Here is a 16,813-nt window from a genome sequence, read left to right on the forward strand (position 1 = left end):
TCATGTGGACCAAATATCTTGATCTTTATTCTTAATAAAAAAGCCTTAAGGATTGAAAGGCTCGTGAGCTGAAGAAAAAAGGAACTCAAAGACAAAACTACAAAATAAGCTTGCTGCTAAAGTACTATTTTTTTTTTTAATTAGAGCAGCATATATTGTTTGTCACATAGAATCATAGACCATACAGTGTTGTATAGGCTTCAGTTTAGAGGTGTAGTGATAGATTTATTGAACAGGTACCATTTTGGGGGGGCCATTCATGATTATCTGTTTTGATAGATCTGGTAGACAACAGTATTGTGTAAAGGTTTAGAAGTCTTTACCAAGAACGTATTTTATTAAGCATATAAAGGTAAAGTTTACTTATATAAAGCCTAGAGCTATTTATGTGAATATAAACTCCTTCATTTTCTCAATATGTTGATAATTGTCACCTTTCCATATTTCTGACACTCTCACTTAATGTTCCTAGAAGCTGCTAAAGTATATCTACTTTCTTCTCTTAGTCTCAAGACATTGTACACTGCTGAATAGTGATTTAAAAAAACAACATGTTCGAAGCTTTTAATGTATAATTTATGACTTCCACAGCTAACTTTTCACAAAAAATTTAAAAATAGAAACTATCATTTAAATAAATAATTTCAAATAAAAAACATCATGAAACTGTTGTGTTTAAAAAGTACAGTCTTTTTTCCTTTTGACTTCTCTTGCTGTCAAATAATTTGGTGGCATTTCAGTTTTGTTGATAAATTTAGTTTTCTGATGAGTTCTATAGGTGGTTCATCATTTCAAAGCAGTCTACTTGACTCAGGTATCTTTGAAATCTAGCAGGGTTTCTTCCCTTGATCTTGGTGGATTCTATATTAGAATTTTTTTTAAAAAAAGCCATTATCATTTTTATGAGCATGGCTTGCTCCCCTGTGTTTATAGAGAAGATTATAAAATAAAAATACCTTTTTAAGTGAAATCAAATTATATTTGTTCCTTCACAAAAAGAAGCACAGCTAAGACTTTTCTTAGGGATAAAAACCTAAAATAATGGAACCCATGTCATTTTTGGGTTGCTTTTTCTCTGTCTCAAATATTTCACATATAATCCTTGACAGAAAAAAAAATAAAAATCTGCTTTACTCAGAATTTAAATATTCATGCTGATGAAGCAAATAATCTTATTTCTGTTCAATATATTGCCAGTAATAATGATTAGAGATAAGAAATCACTCTCAATATCATAAAAAGACTATCCATCTTTATTTCAAAAATGACATAATTTAGTAGTTCAATCATTAATTGTGAAATACATGAGACCAAAATACACAGTGTGTACCTCAGACTGGTTTTCATTCTAAACCACAGAAACATTTGGAGAGTTGTGGCTGATTTAAGTTTATTGTGAAATTTTCTGATTTATAATGAAATAGTCATAAATCATGCAAGTGGGAGTAAGTTTAACCTCAGCATTCAGAGTGCTCAGAAACCTTGGAAATTTAAGGACCTTAGGAAGTTTATTGGATTAAGCAGTAAACACTTGCAGCATTTGGGAAATTAGCAGGCTCTAGTGTTACACTCAGTCTTAGGGAAAAAAGACAAAAAAGGAAAAAAATCCATTCTGCAGTGTTAATGCAAGAACATGAAATATTTCTTTTGTTCTGAATGGATCAGGATACAGAAGTATCCTTGTCAGAGGAAGAAAATCATGTATCTCGTAAGAGAAGAAAAAATAAAACAAACAAAAAACCCCCTAAAAAGTAAACAATCAAACCCACCAGCTAAATAAAATAACTTTTTAACTGATTATTCAGATTTCCTATTGATTTCACCAGGTGTCATGAGGATGCAGTATTTTTTGGCTAACTGTGCTGCCAGAAAACTCAAATGCACAGGGAAAGAATGGAGGTAGTCTTACTTGTTCCCTAATACATTGGAAATTCTGCTCCACTTTTTATTTGTTTTGTGCAGCACGTTGATGTCTACACTAGGGGTGAGCAAGTCACTAATTAAACGTAGAACCAGAACATCAGCAAGCAATCAACCTTGCTCATGAAATCACTAGACCAGCAAAAGATCAGTTTCATTATTATTACCCATGCTACTGTATTATCTCTAGTTACTGCAATAAACAGATTGGGAGGATGTTTTACCCCTCTGTTGTATACCTGTATATTCAGTCCTGTTCTTGATAGCTGAAAATGGCAGGGAAAAAAATATGTAATGCCTTGACTGATGAATATGGGTGTTGAAGCATGTAAGTGAAAGTGCCTGACTTACACTTGGAGAGAATTAATCAACCAAAAATGCCAAGTAGGATATTATATGTTTGCAAAGTACACACTCAAAATGAAGTGAATGTTTTATCAGGAGGTTATGATTCAAATATTTTGTTTGATCCCTTCTTACTGATGCTTACATCAAATATAATTATTTTCCCTTCATTGAAAATCTTCTCCATGGAATCAATCATTATTTGGCTGTAATTCTTATTTCTGACTTTGCTCTAGTATAGGTTCACTTTAGCTCTTCTGTTGATGACCCTTAGTGCTAAGATGGACTAATAGTCCAATGGTTTTAGTGTGGTTTCACTGAACTCAGTCGCACAGCTAATGCTGAATATTACAAACTTTTGAGTTAAGTGGATATTGGCCAAATATATGCCTTTTTTATTATATTTTCGAGACACATGGAAACAAAACTTACACCAAAAACTTGAATGTGTCAGAATTTAAGAGCAGAACAACCTCAGCTGAAAGAGGAGAGGAAATTGTGAGGGAATGGAAAAGGTCTGGGGAAAAGCCACAAGGTGGAAGGAACAATGCAACAATCATTAAGAGCTGGAAGGGAGATAGACATGGAGAAAGTAATTTAACAGGGAAGAGAAAGAACAGTCTGGCTCAAGAACAGTATTGGTTCAAGGCTTTACAGGAAAAAAAATGAAGATTCATGTTTGTGAGCTAGAGGAGGAAGAAAAGGAAGAGATGGACAAGAAAAATGGCTGTATGTGAAAATTGGTATATTTGTTAATAGGGAAATTTATTACTATTGCTTTAGTAGCACTATCAATAAAATAACTTGACCAAATATATGGGCTTCATTCTTGGACTTGTTGGATTCTACGTTCTGTTGATATTTCCATATGACAGAATAAGAAATTAAAAAGTAGAAACATTCACTAGAAATTTATTTCTCAGGGAAAGTGATGATTACTCAGTCATCTAAATTATAAAATGCCCAAATACATGTATTAAAACAAACCTAATGTCACATGCCAAGTTGACAACACTGCTTCCAGTGGACACTATCCATGAAATAACTTCCAGACTGCACTGCATTCTCCTGTGGAAAGTTTGCTCAGACACAATTTAAACCTTTTATCAGGACCTGTTGTATAGGGCAAGGAGTAATGTTTTTAAGCTAAAAGAGGGCTGATTTAGACTGGCTATAAGGAAAAGGTTTTTACAGGGAGGATGTTTGAACACTGAAATGGGGTGCTGTTAAGTTATTCCTGGATTTAGGTCTTCAAAGAGACAAGAGCAGTTGTTAGTTGCTGTGATGTCATTTATTGCAGAAGCACATCAGTCTCAAAGGCAAAGAGTCGAAATGTTAAAGTCTGTGCAAAGCTGTTTGGCATAGAGTTCCAAGAAGAAGCAGCAGCAGCAGCTCCCTGGTATTTCTTCTTCTTCTGTTCTTCTCTCCTTGTTCTTCTTCTTCTTCTGTTTTGATGTGTATGTGGTAGTGATGGTGATAATGGTGGAGGATAGAGGATAGATTCTCATCCCAATACAGGGCTTTTATTTGTAAATCATCCAATGAGCTAAAAACAAACCATAACCATTCCTTCTAAACCAAATAGAATAGGATACAATATAATTCTAGTGCTACAATACAAAAGTACTGCTAATTCTTACACATAACTAATGTATGTAGCTCTATTCACGTAAATGGTTCAATCTGTTCTATCTAAAAAAATGTAACCAATATTCTTTCTATGTATTCATTTTGTCTCGGACTAAGTTTTGAACTTTCAACCAGGCCTAAACTTTACACTAGATTCTAGGGCTTTGTACTCTCTTAAGGCACTTAAAGCATATCCTTACTTACTTAAAACTAAGACTTGCACTTCTATTTCACATCTATGTAACTCTATACTATTTCTACTTACATAAAACTAAAACTTATGCTTCTACTTTTTGTCTGTGTGGCTTAATATACTTTAATTTCTCTAAAGGTTTTAATTCAATTCCTGCATTCTTTTCTCTCTCTGAAGAACTCAGAGAGGCTTCTGTTTTACACACTCCAACAGGATGCCCAGAGAGGTGGTAGATAGCCCATACCTGAAAACATTCAAACCCAGGTTGGGTGGAGCTCTGAGCAACCTGATCCAGTTGAAGATGTCTCTACTCACTGCAGGAATGTAGGACTGGGTGACTTTTAAAGGTCCCTTCCAAGCCAAACTATTCTTTGATTCTATGAAATCACAGATTTTCCAAAGGATTTAGAATGATAAATTCCTCTGTAACCATGGAAAATTAGTTGCAAGGCTGGTCTTCTTAGTCTATGCCTTCATAAAGATTTAATATCTAAGGAAAAAAAACAATGAACAATTAAAGGAAAAAGATTAAAAAACTAGCAATCCAATATTTTTCTTTAGGAACAAAGAATTTCACTCAAGAAGAGAGTCAATTTCTGAGGATATTAATTAACAAATAGCTTTGGAAAGGTTTTGATTTAAGACCATGCTTCTTTCCTTTGCCTTTGCTGCTACTTACCAAACACTTATGACCTTGTCTACCTACAGATACTATACCCATTAAATCCTGTTATTACAGTCTTTATTCAGCCTCATCAACTTCTCCAGATGGAGCAGAGAGAGCAGAAGAGAGAAGAAATATGAAAGTAGATTTAATAGGGATAGATAGTGATTCACAGTGTTTCATAGATACCACTAAGATAACAAACAATGTATACTCAGTGAATAGAGAGAGTTTTATAAAAGCCTTCTGGCTTCCTCCTGCTGATAGCTTTTAAAGTTTCAAGAGGTAAAACATACATTTCCTTCAGTCAAGACTGTACTTTGCATTCATGGGGACATTAAGGTTCCAAGGGACCCACTGAATGTCAGTCATCTTTTATATTCAGTCAATATATCTTTCTCAATTCAAGAATTGAGAAAAGATTATTATTTTTGTTAACTTGTTCTATTTGTATTGTTCACTGAATGTTTTTGTGTGACCCTGCCGGTTCCAACAAACACCAGTCACTATAGGATTATGTGGGAAAAACTGATGGAAATTTACTATAGCCAGTCAAATACAATTGGTATTTGTTAAAAGTATGAAAATCTTTTTGCCTGTTGATACCTGAGATGTATCGCAGTTGCTTTGCAACCCATACAGCAGCTCTATTCTGCTCCTCTAGTGCTCATAAACTTGAAACTATGCAGGCCCCCATCTGAGTTCAAATGGGCCTTAATAACTCCTTTCAATAGCAAAAAAATCTAGAAATATAGATATTATGGGGGAATTCCATAATTTTCTTTCAAAATACACATCTTATATGAAATTTCTGTGTTTAGGCATCCTACTGATGAATAGACTAAAGAGCAGCCACACGACCCACACAAACATTAAGTGTGGAGGTTCACATTTCTTCTCCACCCCAAGCCCCTCACCCATTTTGTGTCATTATTCCACTACCTCTCTCTTGACTATGCTGTTTTGCTACTATGTAAACTTCTGCAGGCCTCTCAGTGATCTCAAAAAAATATGTAGATTTGGAGAGCTAATAATCCTAGACTCTATATTATTACAGTAGGATTTATTCAAGATTAATGAAAAGGCAACAATTTCAAATGTATCTGTGGCTGAGGAAAAGCTAAATATATTTGTGAAATAAAAGATTCTTTATGAATTTGCATATTTAAACATTTTCCTCCTTTTTTTTTTTTTTTTTATCTGTATGATTTCCCAGAATCAAACATTGGAGAGATTACTTTTCTTGGTAGAGTCTAAGATGCATCATTACTCATAGATGATATAGTACTTTAAAGGGTCTTTTATTGCAAAATAAACACTTGAAATATGCCTCTGGATATGAGGAATGGTATGGATGGCAACAGTTTATAGTGACAATGCAATCAATTGTAGGTATTAGTCTTTGCTATAGAAACAATTTGTCAGTCTCTTTGTCAAAATGAAGTTTGACTAATCCTTCTGATCAGCAGGACAAGGAATACCAAGGTCAGATAAGACTGAAAAAAATGGGAAATTTCTAGTTTGGGTATTTGTATGCTTCTCTCCCTATTTACCCTAATACTTTGTATAAAGCATGTTAAAAAGATTTAAAATGCACTAGAAATTTAATTCAGTTGATTCATTTTGCAGAAGAACAATTAGAAAAAATTAGTTTATTTTGGTTAGGATATGTTCAAATCTTTCCAAAGTCTACTTAAATCATGTTGCAAGGCCATCTTTTAAAAGTCATACATTTTACTTTGAATGAAAATGTCAGAAAAAAAATCCTATATTCTCTTAAGAAATATTTTTTTTATATATAAAATAGTATTTTACTGAGTGATGTAACTGTATCTCTTTGGAAAGGGAGAAAGTGATCTTGTTTGTCATTTTGATCATCAGTAATGAACAATATTTCTACTTATCTGGTAACTGTTAATAAGGTATTTTTGAATGCATGCAAAAGCTTGCACCATGTATGAAAACCAACAAATGTAAAGAGGAGGAATTTCTCTTTGTAGTTCATAAAAATAGCAGCAGACTGAGACAGATTTGACACTTTGAATCTTGCATCTAAGGATTGAGTCTCCATTCATCTTTTGTTGACCTTCACAGCATAAAATGGAAATCCACATGGAGAATATATGAAGTGTACCTTCTTTTGCTATATGCCTTCCAAGTGCATTAAGTAATCTCTAACAAGCTGTTCAGCTGTAACATTTTAAGTCCAATTAATGTTGAAAGGCATTAAGAATATGTGTGAAGGGAGAACCAGTTCTCTCAAGGGTCAAGTGGAAGAAAATATAAATAATAAATCCATTGTGTTTAAGAATTGTCAGTCTTTCTTTAAGAATTGTCAGTCGTGCTATCTGACTTTTCACTATTTATTTGATTTACTTAGGCTCCATATTTGCATATTTTATTGAAAAAAAACCATATCCTGAACTTTCTTCTGAGCAGTGAAACAAAGCACATGAAGTAAAGCAATATTACTCAGGGTCTATGGTAAAACATTTTTGATGGGGATTTCCACTGTGTTTATACATACTCTATCCCATTTAACTGGAAATACCAGAATTCCGTTTTGTCAGGAACCTTATGCATTTCTTACACACAAGAAAGACTTCTTTCCACAGTCCTGGACTTTACACATGCTGAAGAAAAACCTACTGTAGAAATAAGATTGACAAAGTCCAACAGAAATAGCAGATTATAATCAACTGCAGAGACAAATCACATGCTGGGTAGCCACTCATTCATATTTAGAAGTAAAATCGAATTGATTTATTCTGAGTACTAAATAGTTACTTACATTTCTTACATATACTTAGATCAATGTATTTAGGACTTAAGAAAGTAACTTAAGAAAGCAACACCTAATATTTTTGCAACTATTTGATCAAAATAGTAACCTTAAACCTGCCTTGTATAGTATCCTTCTGCAGTGTATTTTATTTCCTACATACCCATGGTTTGTCTTACACATTGTCATCTGTTAAATTTCACAATTTTAGGATACCTCAGAATTTAAAATTAAAAATTACTCAGGGGTCCTACCAATAAATGAAATACAAATGTTGTTATTAATTTGTGCAATAACATTCCCTTGGCTGCCACCTGATCATTTGTGCTTTGCTGTGAAAAATCCCTATGTTTGTGAAGTTTAGGTGTGAGAAATCTCAGTTATGTTCTTCAGGGGTATTAACACCAAGAGAAAAAATAAAAAAAAAAAAAAGAAAGAAAGAAAAAGGAAAGAGAGGAAAGATTTTTGTGAGGTCCCTCAGGTTTTTGTGTTCTGTAATGCAGTGTGTGCTGCAGTGCATTACACGATTGTATTTCTGCACTGCACATTTTTAATGTATTTCAAAAGTATAGTTGTGTGAATTTGAAGGATAATAAATGGGACAAACTGCAGGGATTTTTCAGTCAACAACAGGAAAAAAACCAAAAAAACAAGGTCTTGAAACTATCTATGATTTTCTTGTGTATTTAGAAATATAGTAATTAACAGTTAGCAGTATCCAAGTCATGCATTTTAATTACAAGATATTTTACCACTGGGATTAGCCTCAAAGCATAGCTGTTTCTCACTGTGAATCACAACATCCCAGAACTTCAGTGGTCACAGCTTGGCAGCCACCAGGTTTTCAGACAATTTATTGCTCTGAAGCAGGCTGGTGATCAAGTGCAGTATTGAAAATGGAGATAAACTGGAAAACATCCATCCTGTGTATAAAACATGTTTTCCAGTTCATAAAGATATCGTTAAAATTCATGAGACAGACCTTCAGCTTCTCTAAAGAAGATAAAATAGTTATAGTTAAGGTGCAAATATGCTTTCATTTCTGAGTCGCTTACATTTTTTGTTGGGCGTTTAAAATTAACAAAATAAACAAAAACCACAACCACCACTCCCTTCAAAAAAGCCAAACCAAAAAAAAAAAAAAAAAAGAAATCAAAACCACACAAAAAAACCAAACTAAACAAAACCAGCAAATAAAAACCCAAACAAAAAAAACAAACAAACAAAAAAAAACACGAAAAAACAAACAAACCCAAAGGAAAAAAAAAAATAAACACCAAACCAAACTAAACAAAAACCTTGTGTAAGTTTCCATCATGTTTTTATTAGTCTGTTAAACCCAAGGTACAGGACAGGTTAGTTTTTCTTTTGGTCTGGTTTTTTTTTTTTTTAGCTTTCTACACTCAAAACTTGTAACTGTAAAAGAATTATAGACCTAATAGCTGCCTTCAAGAAGAGGTTTTACATTTGAGAAATTGGACACAAGTTTTCAAATAAGGCCATTTAAAAACTTGTGATTTTAATGTTTGTTTTCACCAGCACTCTTTTTTTTGTGATTTGCTGTTGTTTTGTTGTTATTGCTGGGTGGTTTTTTTTTTGTTTTTTGTTTTTTGTTTTTGTTTTTTTTTTAAGATCTATTGATAAAAGAAAAAATATTGACTTACTACGGACTGAAGTATTGCTAATAAGGAAATAGGAAATCTTATAGGAAATCTTTATAGCAGCAGTTAAGGCAACATAAGGAGAACCTTGTGTCTTTGAATTAAAGTTAAAAGTCTGAATTGTAATATTTATATTTTACCATATTTCTTTTTTTTAACTGAATACTGTGCATGGAAAATATTAAATTTTAGTTTAGTAATACCTGAAGTAGAATGGACTATACATCTTAAACTACTGTATATTGTTTTCTAGATAGGAAATCTAAAATTTGTTTTTGCTTGGAACTTAAGATAGTGAGATCTCTAGGACTGAAACTTTTGGCATGTGTATGCCATTTGGCTTTTTAAAAAGAAAAAACTCTTGAAAAAAAATTATCTCTTTGTGACGTGAGGGATGAGTGTAGATAGCAATACTTATAATAGTTATTCTTTATTATTCAAGATTTGTTTTATAATCGCAACCATAAAACATTATTTAATTTTGAAATCACTGTAAGACTGCAAGAACAGCACAACCAAGATGACAAATTAGCTACTAATATCTGTCTCAGCCAAGGGGAGACTAGGCTAGAGCTACTTGTTTCATAGTTTCCATGTCCACTGTGATTGGGTTTGCTAGAAGGGTCTCCGTGGGTAAATTCACATGGTGGGAACACATACACTGAGATGAGTTTCTGTTTCTGACCCAAGATTTTCCAGGCATTGTCAGGGTTTGCAGTGATTCTTCACTGTAGCAATGAGCATCATCTTTCTGATTTAGAAGCAACTTTCTCTGTTTCTCCTCACAAAAGTATTCCTTTAGAACAATACAAGGACCATTGGAAGTTGATTTAGGAAAACCATGCAAGCAAAATGTGATTACACAATAAGTAAGTTTCTCTTACAGGCAGCCATAGAAACTCACCTTTAAAAATTGCGTGGAAATGCAAGAGGATATCACAGAACCGTGCATAGTAAAACACTGTCTGGTGCTTCCAAATACACTATTCTACTGATTTTGCTGCACATTTGGAGTAATTATTAGTATCTTTCATTTAAATTATGAGACCAGGAATTTGTCACCCTTTTTTTTACTAGAAGATAAATTATCAAGAACAACTAAATATTTTCTTTTAATGCAACTGTGTATTTATTATGAAACACTGATTCAGAAGTAGTTTCTTTTCTCACACCCCTTCTCAGGAGCCAGAGCTTCTCTCAAGAGCAGTCCCATTGTCTTTTAAAGGAAACTTCTTGTTTTAATTCCTAATCCACTTGCTTGTTCATACCTAGGCTCAGCCTTAAGGGCTAGGAGAACCATTTGACTCCCATTAACACTATGTCTGCTATTGTGTGGCTCCTATGCCCCATCACATCAATACAGAAGTAGGTTGATTATAATGCTGTTTTTCAGAACCTGTGCTATCAGTACTGGAGCTGCTAAATGAAGCAGTTGCCTAGCAGAGAGTGAAGCAAAATCAATGCAGATCTGTTCAATGTTTTCACGTTGCCAATCTCTGCAGTTCTCTGAAAAGACATAATTTCAAAATTATTTCAGTCTGTTCCAGTTTTTCTAGCATTTGATGTGAGATGCCTTAAATGACCATCACATGAGAACACCTTATAATATTGTATTTAAAGGATAATTTTATGTTTTCAGTCTTTATATCTAATTGTGATCTGCTTGTAATAAAAATGAGATTTTCCTTTCTTATTAAGAGAATAATTTTTTTTACTATGTTAAAATTTATTTTGCATAGGTTCCCTAGCAGTGTTTATTTTAAAAGTGATGTACCTTCCTCTGTAGAAAAGGCAGGAGGTAAACAAATGTTTGTAGAGGAGCACTCAGATTTTTATCCTTTGTACCTATACTGTCTCTTTCCATACTTTTGGAGATTATCTTCACATTCATTAAAAATGAGAAGCTCTGTTCCTTGGGAATAAGTTCCTCTTGGGTACATATATTTTTTTGATTAATCAACTCCCTAAATAACAGTCTTGTTTTCACAATTCTTTTGAGTTGTCAGTTACATTACTAGCTCATGAATAGCAATGTCACACAGTTAGTAGGGATCTGAGTCTGTCTTTCTAATCTAGCATATATTGTAAAAGGAATACAGAAGTCCAAGCACTATAGTAGAAGTGATAAGTGCTAGAATGTTTGTGGTAAGGTATCCATGGTATTATTAATAACTGGTACTTGGAGAAGGAAGGCAAGGGTAATGTAGAATTCCACTAACTAGTCTCAGCATCTAATTAAATAAAATTAGGTATTAAAAAAGGGATGTGCATATCAGCCACAGAGCTCTCAAATCTCCTTTATAGCAATAACAGGTTTATTACAGCTGGAGATTGCCACATTTTGTTGCTTGTTTTCAGTGATGAGGTACATTTTGATTTTGGCATAAAGACAATTTTGAGGTGAATGTTAACAATATTTTCCCCCTGAGAACATACAGTAATATGCTTTAGTTCTTACTTCTTTCCCTGAAAAACTGTGTGGTTGCTGCAGGAAATCTTGTGTCATGCATGGAGAGAGAAGAAATTGTGGAAATGGGTTCCAAATGAGAGATTAGTGTCAAAGACTGTACAGGATCCTCACCAACACTCCTGACTGCAGATCAGACAGAATTTCCTCTTTTTGAACACAAATCAACAAAATGCTTACGCATGGGAGATGAAGCCAAAAGAATCTTCCATGTGTTGAAGTGCTTACCTGGCTCAGGATCAGAGGGGCTGGCCAACCTTTGCTTGCCACACTGATTTCATGTTTAGTCTCCATATGTTTGTAGACAACTATTCTTCATGGAATACTTCAAAACTCCTTTACATTACAAGCTATATAGAAAGAAATTGCTTCAGCCAGCTCTGCAGTACATTTGTGGTGTATCATGCTGCAGTGGTTAATAGAGCACAGCCACACTGTAAAATGGCTCAGGATGAAAACACAAGAATGCTGAATCTAATTAAAAATGCAAGGAAAAATGAAGCAGGCAGAGTGTAATTACATAAGCTGAAATTTAGCCAGGACATCAGAATTAAAAGCTTATTGCTATTAAGCTTTCTTGACTTCTTAATAAAATTAGATGTACAGGTGTATTGCTAAACATTTGCTTATTCATGTTCTATTGAATTTACACTGCATTCATGCAAGTCACTCTCAGCATTAACATACTGATAAGCTACAAGTTAAGGATTATTTAACTGCATAATTTTTATATGGCAACAACTTCTGTATTCAGGCAATGTATTCACACCTGAAGTGCTATAATTCATGTGGGGTATAGAATGAAGTCAGAACGAGGGCTACCCAAAACCACTTATTAGTCTTCAAACAGCAGTGATAGAAAATGTGAGCAAAAATACTGTATATACACTTCAAATACAATCCAATATATATTTTAATAAGATACAACATATGTACCCATATTTTTGTATTTTCTACATGTAGTGGAGACAATGGCTCAGGTCCAGCCCAGTGTGATTAACATATCCCACACATTTTGCTATGGGTGGATGTGTTCTAATGTGACAGTACCAGAGTTCTCCATCCTTCTATCCAGGTGCTCCCTTCTTGGCTTCCTCCTGGTTGAGGAAGAAGATACGTGTTTGTGTTGAGGTCAGAATTATGGGTTTGCTTAATTGTGCTGCACATGTGGTAACCACATGCTGGCCTCCTGGCAAGCACTGCCCTGTCCATTTTGTTGTGCTCTGACCCTTTTAAATATTATTTTACTACACTTTCCTCACCCCAGTCTCCTCCCACACAACCTGCCCAGTTAGGTTTTACCCTGTGGTTCTAGTTCTGGTGCTTATAGTTAAATTTCAGCCTTCTATGGGATAAATAACATTTAGGATCTGTTGGCCTGACAAGGCTTTAGTCCCCTGAACATACCTAAAACTCATCCTTAAATACCTGTAAATCCTGGCAGACAGACTCACAACTCCCTGTGTAACCAGATATTAAACCTGTCTTCCTTTTCAACACTGTCTGTAGCTTTTGCCAGCTTCCCACACTGTTACCTGTCAGGTACAGCCATTTTCCATGTCTTGACCAATAATCTCTGTGTCTTGTCCAACTTAAGCTTGACGCTAGAGATCTGCCTGGAGCTTTAGCACACTTGCTGTGTGACAAACACTACGTGGTCCACTGTATAAAACTGATTGTTAAGAGCATCTAGTGTGAAGGCATCATCTGACAAAGCTTAAATTCACATTTTAGAAATATGACCACAGATTTGAAGTTCACAAATACTGAATTAAAAAGATAATGAATGTAACTTCAATCTCTGTCTCTAAATAAATTCTGTGGTGGTCTGATGGTACAGAAAAAATATTAAAAAATGGAGGGAAGAAAAGAAGCAGCATCTTCGGTAATTATCAATTTTATTCACATTCATGTGACCACTGTAAGCAGATTTTTGGTGTCACTGACATCTGTGTTTCTGAACTTTACCTGAAAACAGTAGGAGTGTGTGCCTTCAGAGAAGTCCAAGGAGAGGTCTCAGACATAGAAACCTAGAGAATTCTTGCAGAGGTTGATGGCAGAATCCCCAGAGAGGATTCTGAAAATCTGATGAGGTTTAAATAGAGATTTGCGCAATGAAGAACAAAAGAGGACTGAAAATTGACTTAGTCTGTGGTCATGATCTAGGAATTTTGCTTAGAAAGCATTGAAAGCTTCTATTTAGAAGAAATTAAAACCTCTGTGTTAATGAGTAGGAGTTAGAGGTGGGTTAGATTTTGAAAGCATGAAGAATTCTTATGCAGCAGATTTTTACAGATACTTATAAATATAAACCTATAATTTCTAACTAATGGGACCTCTAGACAGCCTGTTTCTCTTCACTCTCCTCTCCACTGTCAGGTGTGTGATAACCTTGTGTACCCATTGACTTAGTGGGAGGTGAGCTCTTAGACATATTTGCAAATCTTGAAGCCCCAGAAACAACTGCTATGACTTCCAATAAAAATGAGAGTTAGTGTTGTAAAAACTCCTGATTAACAATTACTAAATGTGAGTTTGAAATTTCAGATCACAAATACAGTCAATGAAACATTCATAACTTATCAAGGGATAAAAAAGAAAGATTCTGCTATCCTAGTCTTTTAAAACTGAAAAAAAGAGTTTTGTCAGCAAACTTGAAATCAGTGTACAGACCATCCAAAAGTACAAAAAAAGATTCAGTTACTCACTGTGACTTGTTCTTTTAAGAATTTAAGAGGAAGAAATTAATCCACTTGTTTATGCATTGTGGGTTTTTGTTTTAAAAAAAGCTCTGTTTCATAAATGAACCATCATTCTACAAGCAAAAATTGAAACATTCAAATTTAGAACTGATAGATTCTGAACTGTGCTTAAAATCTGTCAAGAAATGTATGTTGCTTGTCTGACATGTACAAGATCTTTAGGTTGATTTGAATAACTAACTACCCACTTAGACAAAAGTACCTCTAGACATTCAGAGTAAGACTTCTTTAGCAAAATAAATAAGTCAAAACTATCTGAAGTACCTAATCTGACTTTTTATCAGTTTGGGGGCTTGGTTTATTTTTAAGAGTGGCTCACAGAAATTTGAATCTGCCAGAAATGTCTACGTTCATGTTGCTGGTAACACCTTGAGCCTTTGTTTTATTCTGACAGTCTACAGCACTGCGAATGATGCCTAGAAAGGCTGATCTAGGCCAGAGACTACACAGAGTTAAAAGGAATAAAATAGGTATATATTGAAAGTGTTAAAATCACACACTTTGGGCAGTACAAGAGCCTGGTTGGGGCTGCACCTAGGTTGAATCCAAGATGGATCCCGGCCATGAGATTTTACACTTTTGTAAGTTTTGGTTTATCGACATATTGGGTCAATTGTCAAATCATAGCCCCAGGCTATGAAGTCTCAGCACCCTTGGCTTGCCCCCTTCCCTCACCATTGTTTATGCTGTTTAGTTAATGGTTTTCCTTGATTCTCTAGCTGGGAAGGGATTGTTTTGTCTAACTACGCTGTGAAGAGAACTTACTGACACCATATATGAAGTTTCAGAGTTACACACCAAGCAACAGAGAATCTGAAGAATATAAAAGCTGAAACCCAAGGCACCAGGAACAGATGAGCATTTTGTGATAGGAAACTCCCTCCTGTTTCCAGCCATCAGAAAAGACTAGATCAAACAACTGTTACTTCCATCCACTGTCACTAATTCCAACCAACATGAAGGAGACAAGTAATTATTTTCAAATATGAGTCTACTCACTGCAGAAAGCGTAAACTCACCAGGAGTCAGTAAAGCAGTGCTGTTTCCATCTTCACTCCAGCATCTCACATCTGAGGAACTCAGCAGAAAGATGCTATAAAATTAAAAAACAAATTAAAAAAAAAAAAGGGGCGGAAGGGAAGGGAAGGGAAGGGAAGGGAAGGGAAGGGAAGGGAAGGGAAGGGAAGGGAAGGGAAGGGAAGGGAAGGGAAGGGAAGGGAAGGGAAGGGAAGGGAAGGGAAGGGAAGGGAAGGGAAGGGAAGGGAAGGGAAGGGAAGGGAAGGGAAGGGAAGGGAAGGGAAGGGAAGGGAAGGGAAGGGAAGGGAAGGGAAGGGAAGGGAAGGGAAGGGAAGGGAAGGGAAGGGAAGGGAAGGGAAGGGAAGGGAAGGGAAGGGAAGGGAAGGGAAGGGAAGGGAAGGGAAGGGAAGGGATAAAAAGACAAAACAAGCAAAGCAGTATTGCAGTACAGCAGCAAAGAGTCGCTCCTTCAAATACAAGAGAAGGTCACATTGCTGCTCTACTGCCTTAATTTATATATTTTTTTTTGTTTCAGAATTTGTAGACTTTTCAGTAAAGGAAACAGACTGTGTCTCACTCACTGATACTGTATGAGAAGTGATTTGTTATCATTTATAGTCTAAGAAAACTTGTTGGTATTGTTTACTTTTAATTAAATTAAATCTTTCGTGGCAGTAGTTTTTCAATGATTAAAATTACTGTCAGCAAAATAATTTTCTCTAACTGCATGTGCAACTACTTTCTCTTGTTAATGTTCTTGTAAACATTACAATAATAATTTTGTCTTTCAGTTAGTACTAATTAAATGGACATTTGGATAAGAGCAGCTGTTTCAAGGAACTTGAACTTGACCTTTTGTATTTGTTTGTGCTTTTCCTATGGACAATCCTCTGAGAAAATATATATTTTTAGGTGTTAATTTAAACTTTGACTTCTATCTCCAGGCTATATATTAAAAATTAATATCTCCAGTAATTTATTAGAAATGGGAGGGGTGTCAATTTTTAATATTTTTCCTCTATATAGTTCCAATAATATATATGATCTTGTGTTTCCAAATAATACTCTCAAAATCAAAGTGTACTCTCTACTGTAACAGGAGAACATAGTGGAAATTCAATTTCTGATACTGTGATTTTGTTGGAAATGTAGCTTTCCAAGAAGATTCTGGACAGGTATGAAATAAGTAATGATTCCTTAAATATTTGATTCATGGGCTGAGATTCCATGTGATTTTCACCAGTACAGAAATCCTGATTTAGAGTGGCAATGATTTAGATTGATGGTGGATCAGGGTCATTGTCTTTAACTGAAGGAAACATCTATATGGCAATTATGCTATTAAAGATTTGTTGTAGCTGGCAGGATGTACA

Source organism: Cinclus cinclus, chromosome 2 (assembly GCF_963662255.1).
Source record: "Cinclus cinclus chromosome 2, bCinCin1.1, whole genome shotgun sequence".
Taxonomy (NCBI): Eukaryota; Metazoa; Chordata; class Aves; order Passeriformes; family Cinclidae; genus Cinclus; species Cinclus cinclus.